The sequence below is a fragment of the Sinocyclocheilus anshuiensis genome, unplaced genomic scaffold (genome assembly GCF_001515605.1).
Source record: "Sinocyclocheilus anshuiensis isolate Anshui unplaced genomic scaffold, SAMN03320099.WGS_v1.1 scaffold1347, whole genome shotgun sequence".
NCBI classification, from domain to species: Eukaryota; Metazoa; Chordata; class Actinopteri; order Cypriniformes; family Cyprinidae; genus Sinocyclocheilus; species Sinocyclocheilus anshuiensis.
The window spans coordinates 294,125-305,421 of record NW_015536555.1 but is presented as its reverse complement, the minus strand read 5'-3'; the positions used below and the strand labels follow the sequence as shown (position 1 = coordinate 305,421).

General features: G+C 38.4%; 1 long non-coding RNA gene across 1 annotated transcript in view; it reads right to left on the bottom strand.

Moving 5' to 3' along the window:
- The window catches only part of LOC107701335 (uncharacterized), a 10,992-nt gene extending 832 nt beyond the window's left edge, over window positions 1-10,160 (bottom strand). The window contains exons 1-2 of the long non-coding RNA XR_001635634.1: window positions 10,087-10,160; window positions 866-920 (exon numbers count right to left, since the gene is read on the bottom strand). This is a non-coding gene — a long non-coding RNA (uncharacterized LOC107701335). The remainder of the gene's footprint in view (window positions 1-865; window positions 921-10,086) is intronic.
- Between the last annotated feature and the right edge of the window lie 1,137 nt (window positions 10,161-11,297).

Here is an 11,297-nt window from a genome sequence, read left to right as displayed (position 1 = left end):
TAAAAGTACTTTGTCACATTTTATTTTAAGGACCAATTCTCGCTATTGACAAACCATTAACTAAGACTTTTGCCTCAATAAACTCCTAATTTGCTAATTTAATAGTTAGTAAGGTAGTTGTTAAGTTTAGGGTATTGGGTAGGATTAGGGATGTAGAATATGGTCATACAGAATATGTGCTTTAAAAGTACTAATAAACAGCCAATATGTTAATAATAGGCATGCTAATAGGCAACTAGTTAATAGTGAGAATTGGTGTTACCAAATACTTTAATGTCTTTCCTATTGAAACTTGTCATGTACTGTATATAAATATATGCGTAATCACACATTTAATGAAGTTGCAATTTAATACATTTAAAATATATTACTTAATCTAATATTGAATAACACACTTCTTTTCAAACTAAAAGTACTTTACTAGTACTTTAGTATGTCAACACAAAAATAAGTGTACTTCTTTCAAGCTCGACAAAAGATTATTAAAACATAACATTCAAAATTGAAAACAAAACTTTTAATCTGACATTATTACAGTGCAATTTTTAAAAGTGTACTTAAGTGTTTAAATAAATAGTCATGAACGTGTCTCTCTTTAAGTCATTTAAGTGGCCTTTTATTTAGTTCATTGCCTGCAAGTTTTTTTTTTGGTTTTGTTTTTTTTCAAGCGTGCTTCTTATTCACAAGGGCACAAATGACACTAGATTTGTACATTTTCTGAAGTGCCTATGCAAAACTGTCTAAAATGATGCTGTGGTGTTTGTGAATGGATGGTAGGTGGCTTAATGTGTGATACATCGTCCCAGCATCGCTGTGAATGTGAGAGCGACTGTATACAGATAGACATGTGGAGAGGCAGACAGACCTTTGTTGTCTGTGGCGGACGTTTGGCTGCTGTTGGCCTCCCCTGTGTGTCCACGCTGGAGGGCAGAGAAACAGACAGAGAGAGAAGGTCAGACACACGCCGGCCATTTACTGTCTGCTTTGGGCAACACGCGCTTGTTTGAGATCAAAACTTTGAACACTCCCAAGTGTTGCCCTTTGCTCGATAATGCTGTAGGTCCTGCAGAACATTTTTACATACAATCAATAACTTGACTGCAAACCAGGCCTGGAGAAGAAAAACCTATGTGACTGAAGCTGCTCTTTTCCATACAACAAAAGCATGCAGTGTCCAGGGGATGTCAAACTTTAAAAAGTACCATTAAAGCACCTAGGATTCAGTGAACACACAGCCCATCCAGTCTTTTAAAGCCATGCTTCACTGGCAGTGTAATGCTGCTTAGTCCTCCTGGAAGCTCCTACTTATGAGTTTGACATAATTACGACATGTGTGTTGAAAGTGATTTTGTGTGGAATGAAATGAACTCAAACTTTCATCTTTTTTAGCACTAATGCAACGTAATTAAGAGTAAAGTATGCACATTTGGTGTGTAATTGAGGCTTTGTCTGTGTATTTTTCCAGCATCAATCTGCTAAATGTGACTATAAAGCAAGACGGTATTATAAACATTAACATGATTGTCTGTAAAGCTGCTTTGAAACAACGTGTATTGTGACAAGTGCTATACAAATACATTTGAATTGACTTGTATTTTATCATTTTCATGATGCCACAGAGAATTATGGGAAATAATGTAGCTCAGTTGTATAAACTAGCTAAATGAGTAGTGTTTCTGGCCATCTCTATGGCTATTCTTAATCAACAGTACACAAAATGAGTATACAATTTGATTCTGCCATTATTCTGTAATTGACATCCCCTTGACACCCTTGAAAGACCACTGACCGTCACTGCTTGTGCACTGTAGAACATATGATAGCTTTGTGTGAGGAACAAGACAATTTAACTGTGAATAACTTACTTTTCAGTCTGTTTGTCACAGAGAGTTATCGTATGCATCAGAAGACTTGGAATATAGTCCTAACCCTGCTCACTGCATGCCTTCATTGTATAAAAAAAGCAGCATGAACATGCAAAACATCCTCTTAAAAAATGAACTGCAGTATTATTGTAATCAATTGTAATCAATCGTGCACTGATGCCATACTGCTCAATAGTAAACTGTACTGCAGTACTTACAAAGCTTTTAAATTCTCATATATAAGTACTGGTAATCTGCTGTAATGTAACTGCAGTACAGCCATTTGCCTCCCACATTACATAACTGCAGTTCACTACAGTGCAAATACTGTAAGACTGTGTGGTACGGTTTTGGTGCATTTATAACGGTGTAGTACATTTGCAGTTTAGGCCAGAATTTACAACCAAAGTCCAGTATAATGCAACTCTCAAATGCAGAGCAAATGCATTGGTACAGCGGGTTTTCATAACAACTGCTCTGCAGTTACTGATAACTGTGCCCGTTTTCAAATTGCATTGAAGTGCTGTGGTAAAGTTAAAACTGCAGCTATGCTATTCTGGTCAGCAATTGCGTGTGACTCTTTCTCACATATACATTATTTATTTGCAACTTCACTAATGTTTTACAGTTAATGGTTAGTTCCAGACGTCTTGAGTTGCTGATCTTGAGGAGGTTTATGCTAGGTACCTTCATATATCAATTTCTTATTGTTAGTTGAACTTTCAATGTCTAGCAGTTTTTTTTGTTTTTTTGTTTTTTAATCAAATATTTCAGATTGTGTTGCAGTTGTTTGTAAACTGTAAAAGAATCCGGCCAATGCTATGACTCAATCACAATGTCTCCTCAACAGATCACTGTGGTTGACGTGCAACAAATAAAACACTTTTGCAGTACTTATGGTAATACTTGTGGTAATTTGTATGCAGTGTATTAATGCAGTTTTGCACTGTAGCACAAGTTTGGAACTTTGGATGCCGTAAAAGTGCAGCTTTCTGTCCAGTTTACTGCATGTGTACTACACCAAGTGCATTTATTTATTTTATTTGTTTATTTTTTTTATAAGGGATAAGGGTCTCTTTTTTTTTCACGAAAGAAAGAAAATCATACAATTTGGAATGACATGAAGGTGCGTAAATGATAACCGAAGACTATTACTTTATTATTAGTCAAAGAGAGCATTTATTAGTGATAAAATATTTTTATAAATAATAGCATTACAGTAAATATTATTAAAAATACTCAAGTCTAAAGGGAAATTTTCTCTCATCATATATATTTGTATTAAGGTGGTGAACGTGTGGGTTTGTAAACCATCTGTAGTGAACTATTGCAGTCGTATGAACACTTCAAAGCTTGTTCATACAGAAACACATAAAGACATACAACGTGACCTAATTTTATGATCTGTGTTCATATCAGTCATATATATTAGTGTCGCCTATATAACATTTCAGTCTCTATTTATCACATTTGCATGGCTCACTGCATGTGTATCCATGTAGTAATGCCCAATTTTGTTTAATTCAGTAAAATACATAGCTAGTTTACAAATGAAAGGAGCTCCATCTCATTTCTTTTTTATTTGGAACACAAACCAAAAGGTCAAAGATCATAACAAATGAATAACAAGCCTGAAAAAAACAGCTTTATATTATGAAATGTGTGAATTTCAAATAAAAATGCATTGTAAATATGATTGGATGAGCCAATATACAAGCGACATGTGATGGCAAATCAGTTGAACTGTACATTTTAATTAGTTGCGATGCTTCTTGGTAGCTGTAAAGTCCACCATGTTTACACTATACATATTCTGAGTAGAATATAGTTTTCTGATATAGAAATGATATCATACCATCCAACCCTAGGTTTCTCTGATTTAAAAAATAAACATGGAGATATGTCAAATATCATCAAAAGGCTGAAAAGTACCAATATATTATTCAAGGTAATATTGTTTAGAAGTTGACCAGCTGAACTCTCAAGCCATCATTGTCAATTCTGTAGAGGAAAAACACGGCAGGAACAAAATGTACCAAGAAAAGGAGAGAGAACTCAGAAACTGAGTCAGTGTTGTAGTTGCCAATCCCCATCAATGTCTCCGCAACATTGCCACAACGTTGCTGTAATGTCACGTGACTGCAGCCGTTCACCGTAGGATGGAGATTTGCAGTGGAGCAGTGAAGCCCTCTAATGCATTTGTTTTTATTCACCTCCGCTTTCTTTCCCCAGTCCTCTGCTCGGAGCGACGGGAGTTTTTTTTGGCACTTTTCCCTTCCCATTTAAAAGCAAGACAGCGGAAGAGACGTCTATGGAGCGGCTGCACCGCACAAGGCAGAAAGAGAGGAAACAGACATCTGTGTTTGGGGTGAAATGCGGCTGAAAGACGAGATGAATTAAATGAAGAGGGAGAGAGAAATCTCAGGGGACGGAGGAGGGAAAAGCAAGGTCACAGACAGCGTGAAAGAAAGACGGGAACGGAAAAGCAGCCCACGTAATTAACACCTTCGCACGCTGCCTTGCGTCCATTCACTGACTCTCTCTTCACATCCTCCCCTTTTCTCTCTTTCTGCGTCTCTCGGCTGATTTGGCAATAAAGATCTGTCTCGTTTCATTCTGTAAGAACTGCAGTTGGAGAACAGGTGAAATGATGGAGGGAGTGGGAGCGAAAGCGTGCCTGCGAGAGAGAGAGACGCCCGTGAGACAGAGACAGATTGCAGCATTTAAGTGCCACCCCAGGGAGCTGCTGTAGGTTGAGAGGGGAGGAAGAGAGAAAGATCAGGGAAACCTGCAGAAGTTGAAGTTGCCATTTATGCAAACGCTGATCGAGTGTTTCCGTGTGTGTGGCTTTCTCCAGGCCCTTTACATTTCTGTGCCGCATGTCGCATTCCCTCTCTCTCTGGTTGTCTCTATTAGGGCTGGCCGTGTGGTGAGCCGTTTATACTATGCAACCGAGAGAGATTGTGCTGTATAGACTGCCGTTTATACTGCGGTGGTGGGCAGGACCGCTTAGCGCTATTTGCACATGAGCAGTCAAAAAACGTCCTCACAGCACAAAATAGAGTTTGTTTCGCATCCTAGTAGCAGGGGCGCATTAACACACGGGCTTTAACGGGCTGAAGCCCAGGGGCCTACACTTGGGAGGGGCATACTGGCTGCAGGTAGATTATATTTTTCGAATAATTATATGTACAGTATATATAGGAGTTTGCAGCAGTGACGATAGCATTCTGTAAACAAACTCAAACACTCATTTCCAGTGACGCCCTTCTTGAAGTATATGTAGTGAATGGTTCAGTTTAGGCTTCCACCACACAGTTTGTATAGTTGGTATGTTCCACCGATATACTGTGAGCAAATGCATAATGCGCTAGTAAAGAAGCCTAGTATGAGAGCTGCTCTCTGTACATGTCTTTATGCTATGATTTAATCAAGCGCAAGCACGGCATGTTTAAAAATAAAAACGCAGTTAGCAACCACCAAATAGCCCACATTTAATCAACTTGCCAAGTGATTGTTTCTATCTACTAATGATGAATAATGCATATTTTGTGTAATTTATGGTGTCTAAATCATACCTGTAAACTCAGATTTTGGCCTGGAAAGTTTTGATGGCATTTTTGTTTCATATTACCTCCGTGTAATGCCTGTAATAACGTAGTGTTTAGTTTATGTAAAGGCTATAATTCTGATGCTCCACAAGTGCCACTTTCTGGCAAAGAGTGAATTTGCATATTCACTTATATTCATATTAAGCAGAACAGTGCTGTAAATGTTAACTGACATGTCAACAAGACAAAAATGAAATTTGACAATTGTCAGGAAGCTAAAAAAAAAAATATATATATATATAGGTTAGGTTGGCCTACCCTAATGCTATAGCAAAGGGGCCTCTGGTTATCTTAAGGTGCCCCTGCCTAGTGGCATCAACCGGTTAGAACGAGAGCTCTCTTATCACCACTTACCGACAGGGATTGTCTCCTCAACTCCGGCTGCATCTCGCTGCATACAATGATTCCATCTGCCTCGAGAAATTTGTCCAACTCTCTATTTGAGTAGCAAATCATATGCAGAGTTGTGGAGAAACCTTCCAGGGTCAGCCTAGCATCTCCTCCGCCTTTCATCAACCAGAGCCCACCAGCTCTCCAGAAGCAGAACCCATGCAAGTGGAATCTACACAGTTATCCCTGGCTGAACGCAGGTGGTGGCTGACCCAAAGAGTATGCCTCTATTGCGGTGCTGCTGGGCATTTTATTGTGGAATGCCCCATCCAACCTCATCGACCTTTGGTGAGTGTTGTCCAAGCAAACTATGTTAGTTCATTGCCTCTTACTACCAAAATGTTTACTTTCTCGAATATCTACTTTCCAGTCACTGCACTCATCAACCGGGAACTTTATCTCTGTTGATTTCTGATGCCAGTTCCACCTCCAGAAGACCCCGTGTGAGAGACATAAAGCCCAATCCATCACTGGAAAACCCCTGAACCGTGCAGACATCCGGTATAGAGTGGGTCCACTTCTTTCACGTGTTGGAATCCTTCACCAAGAGGAAATTCACTTACTGGTTCTGGAGAATTGCACTGCTGGTGTCATCCTACGGCAATCGTGGTTAGGGATGGCTCTCTTGGGACAATGGTGAGAGAAAGAAATGGAGCAAGTGATGTTTTCCTACGTTACCACGTCAACTCAAGAAGGGGCTGCGATCAGTTGTCGTCTACTCTACCTCCATCGAGAGTCCCGTGAATCAGCAATCCGTTGACATCCCTGACTTATTGTATACTCCCAGTTCAAAGACGTCTTCTGTCCCAAGAGAGCTTCCCAGTTACCGACCATGGGCCTGTGCTATCGATCTTCCATGTGAACCAGTACCCAGAGGCAAAATCTATCCTTTGACAGTACCTGAACAAGAGGCCATGAAGGAGTACATTCGGGAGGCCTTACAGCAAGGTTACATCAGACCATCTACTTCCCCTGCTGCTTCTAGCTTCTTTGTGGCAAAAAAAGGATGGAGGCTTGCGGCCCTGCATAGATTATCGAGCCCTCAACACGATCACCATTAAATTCAGATACCTCCTTCCTCTCATCCCAGCTGCCTTAGAACATCTAAGGGGAGCCACGATTTTCACCAAGCTGGACCTCCAACCTTTTGCAGGAGAAAAAGGTAAATGTCCTAGCATGGCCTAGTCAGAGCCCAGACTTAAACTCCACTGAAAATCTGTGGAATGACTTGAAGACTGCAGTCCACAAATGGTCACCATCACATTTAACTGAACTTGAGCAGTTCTGCAAAGAAGAGTGAGCAAATATTGCAAAGTCTAGCTGTGCAATGTTAGTAGAGACAAATCCCAACAGACCAAAGTCTGTTAATAATGCAAAAGGTGGTTCAACAAAATACTGACACAAGGAGGTGATCCTTTTTCCAACTCAGTGATTGTTTTTTTTGTTTTTTTCTGACATGTTGGTGTTTATATATTTCACTTGGATGTTATAAGTTGCACTGAGTAAATACAGCTGGATAAAACAAAAACTGTATCCATCTTTATTCCAGGCTGCAAAGCAACACAATGTGATTCTTTTCTATACCCACTGTACACTATATAGTAAGTCTCAACTGCTTGATTGCTGTTGATTCATCGCAAAATGTGACTATACTATCGCCGAGCTCTAATCTGCCAAATATGACTATAAGGCATTCAAATATTAAGATATTATAAACAGTAACATTTTAACAGAATTAGTTGTAAAGCTGCTTATGTATAAGTATAAATATGTATCCTGAAAAGCAATAAATATTTAAATAGATTTGACTTGACTATTTATTTCAGTTTTGAACTCAAATGTTTTATAATATGAAACTGTTTTAGTAATGTTTTACTAATTTGTTATGAATAATTAATCTTTTAAAATAAGATAATTAATAAGATTATAAGTTAAAAACAACTATCTCTACCAATAATTAGAGAGTAGTGTGTCTGATAACGGCCGCAATTAATTTTTTTTTTTTCATTTTTTTTTTACCCCTTGGCATTTTGTTTCATGAGTTCCCAACATGGCCGCATGGCTGTAAGATGACATTCTGACACTGGCTCAGAGCTATTTCTGATGGTCAGGTCAGGCACATGCGACATTGCTTAGGTGTATATGACCCAGAATGCTTTTGTCATCTCAGGAACAGATTCTCATGTGCGATGGATGCATGTTGTAAGACAATCCATGTTATGTAAAATGAGCAGAGTGGAAAAGTAGAAGAGAATAACCGAGATGACAGCGGGCACAAATCACTGTTCACAGTTCGAAACTGAAAAAGGCACAATGTCAACCGATATGTGTTTTTTTTATTGAGCAATGCTAATGCGGATATCTAGAGAGCAAGGTGGCTAATATAATACTAATTTATAAGTTAAAAACAACTATCTCTACCAATAATTAGAGAGTAGTGTGTCTGATAACGGCCGCAATTAATTTTTTTTTTTTCATAATATATTTAAAAATGTTAACTTGAAATTTAAAATTCACTAAAATAACAAAAATGGAATATTCTGAAAGGTGGCTAATATAATACTAATGTATACAATTTTAATGATGGCAAATGAGATGTTCTTAGAATTGCTGAAATCAAATAAAGACTGACGATTCATCAACGTATGCTGATAATCATAAAATGTGCCAATATATTTGCCTTGGTTTAGCAGATGCGAGCTTACAATGACCACATGACACAGTACAAGAAGTTGTAAATACAGGCTTCAAAACCCAATAAAAAGTATACATCTCGATAAATCAAACAGTATTTGGTTATTTTGAGATTATCGGTATTAACAGGAAAATGAAATTTCCCTTGTGTGAATTCCCCAATTTAACTATAGTTATCAGTCAAAATTGCTTGGTTGATCTGATCAGAGTGTGTTGCCAAAATGCGACCAGCTCCTTCAACACATCTCGGGAGTATTTCAAAGAGAAGAGTAATCAGTGCAGTCCATTACATTTCCATCTCTTCATTATGATAAATGCTCACAGGGTCTATAAACTACATTCTACAAGCTACTTTTCGAATCATCTAGATTTAGTCATGGACAGGAGAATTAGGCTTGGTACTCTAGAGCTGTCAGCTGTTTCTGTTTTTCTTATATTAGTGTTATTTCATTTTGCTGTGTAATTCTATTACTTTCTTCTGCACTGGAAGCTCTTGTCGCCAAGTCAAAATCATCGTGTGAGTAACACATACTTGGTAATAAAGCTCCTTCTGACTTAGATACAGTATAAAATGTAAAAATGACTTATGTTGGTCTAAACTAATGGAGTAATGTTGACTCAGTATAACTACAAAATATACTGAATGAACCAGTTAAATTAAATGTAAAAAAAATAAAGAAAAAAAAAGCATTACAAGGGAAATATCTACACAACCAATACTACAGGATACGTTAAAAGAGGAAACAAATAGGGCTACTATTGAACAATATTTATATATGGACTAATTAAATTTTACTTAACCTTATACTAAATGTATAGTTAAAACAAATATATTGTGCTATTTAAAAGGCGGGAGATCGGGCGGGATATTCTGAGATAGTGTTCGCACTGTTGCTAAGGGGCGGAAGGTAAGCGAAAAACAATTTTATATACCAAATAATCTTACCACTGTGTGACAGGTCTATCACTTAAATCAAAATGTATAAAATTAGTTCACAAAATAACCAGAGAGGTTTTTGAACTTACCTACCAACTTTTTTTTGAGACACTAATATCACTTCATCCCTTAAATTTATTATTATTTTTTTTATTTTTTTTCCAAATAGAATAGAGTATCTCCCCCCAAAAAAACTTGTTTTCTCGAGTAACTATGAATTTTAAAAACAGTTAGCAAACCCTCTATGCCACCGATTTACGACAGCAGCGTCTTTATTCTGGGAAAAGGGCGGGAAAAGGAGAAAGAAACGCACACTGTCTAGTACTGAGGTGATTTCGCGCCTCTGATCTATGCGTTGAGTGAGTCTCTTTAGTGCAGCTTCGCGAGATGCGGTGGATGGGGTGGGGAGGCGCAAATGCATGGAAAGTGCAAGACAGCTGCTATTTTGTGTGTTAAAGACGACTTTTTAAAAGAAACATTCTGTTTTTACTTCAAATCCTGCATTTTGTCGCACCTGTCGACATGTTTTCCCGAAAGCAGCAACACGTACACACGAGGCAGGCAGTAAAGAGCTCTACCGGAGACTCACCTGCAGTCACTGGTGCGTCTGCTGCATTGACAACCGCCGTGATTCACTCACTCACTCACCTCGCTCATCTTGGAAAGGGGGTGTTGATGTTGAGTTTCCTTCTCTTTCTGTGCGTCTCCGGCGCTCCAGCGTTCCCTTTTCCCGCTCTTCTTCTTGCTCTTTGGCGTTAGTATGAAACACGGCGAGAGGCGAGACGGAGTGACGTGAGGAAAGAAATCCAGCGGAAATCCGCGGCGCGAGCAGAGAAGAGCAGTGCGGCTGGTGCACGAAACCCCCTCCTTTCCTCACCCCTCCTCTCGCGCTTCCCCACTCGCCCACTCACGCGCACTGAACTGCGAGGACATTATGTGGTGTATGGACCTATTCAACGAAACACTTGGTGCAAAAAGCTTTGCAATGTTAACCCATTAATCAATAGTGACCGTCAAGAAGGTTTTCATTTATAAAGCTCTAAAAATGATACTGACTGGTGTTTTAGTGCAGTTCCTGCCAATATGGAAGAGGTCTCAATTAAATATGTGCAGTGTCACATGGTTAGTGCAAATTGTCACATGACCAGAGCAGTTTATTTAATGTTTGCACCATGTGAAGATGATGGCTGCATCAAACTCTAAAACGAAAGGCTGGTGAAGTATGTTAACATAAAATATATGGCAAAGATCGTTGGTGCATGTTATCTTTAAGGTGTCTAGCATTAATATATGAATTCACATATATTCAGTTTGGTCATAGAATGAGGAAACATGTTGATGGCAACAATAGTGACCGCTGGGATAATACAGTGCATTTAGGCATAGGCTACATATAAATCCAGTTGCGGTTGTTTGTGAAGGTTGTACTAAAATGTTGCAATGACAATGATATAGTGCATATTGCACTAAATTAAAAGTTCAAATGTTACAAATAAAGTACAATATCGATGTTGTAATACTGGTAGCACTAATATAACAATTCTATGAACTATGATACAATAAAGCAACAATTTTAAAATACGTTGATGGTTGTATTTTTGTGACTTTTATCTCAGTATTCCTATCAGTGTTGTATAAGGGTTTTTTATGCTTAATAGCAACCCTAGAATGTGATGAAACGGTTTAAAATAGCTGGGCTGAGATATATAAACATTCTGATGACTGCAGAAATATGTTGATTCAGTATACACATCATCCCACCGACCATAAAACACAATTTTTCAAACATTAATTTCACAC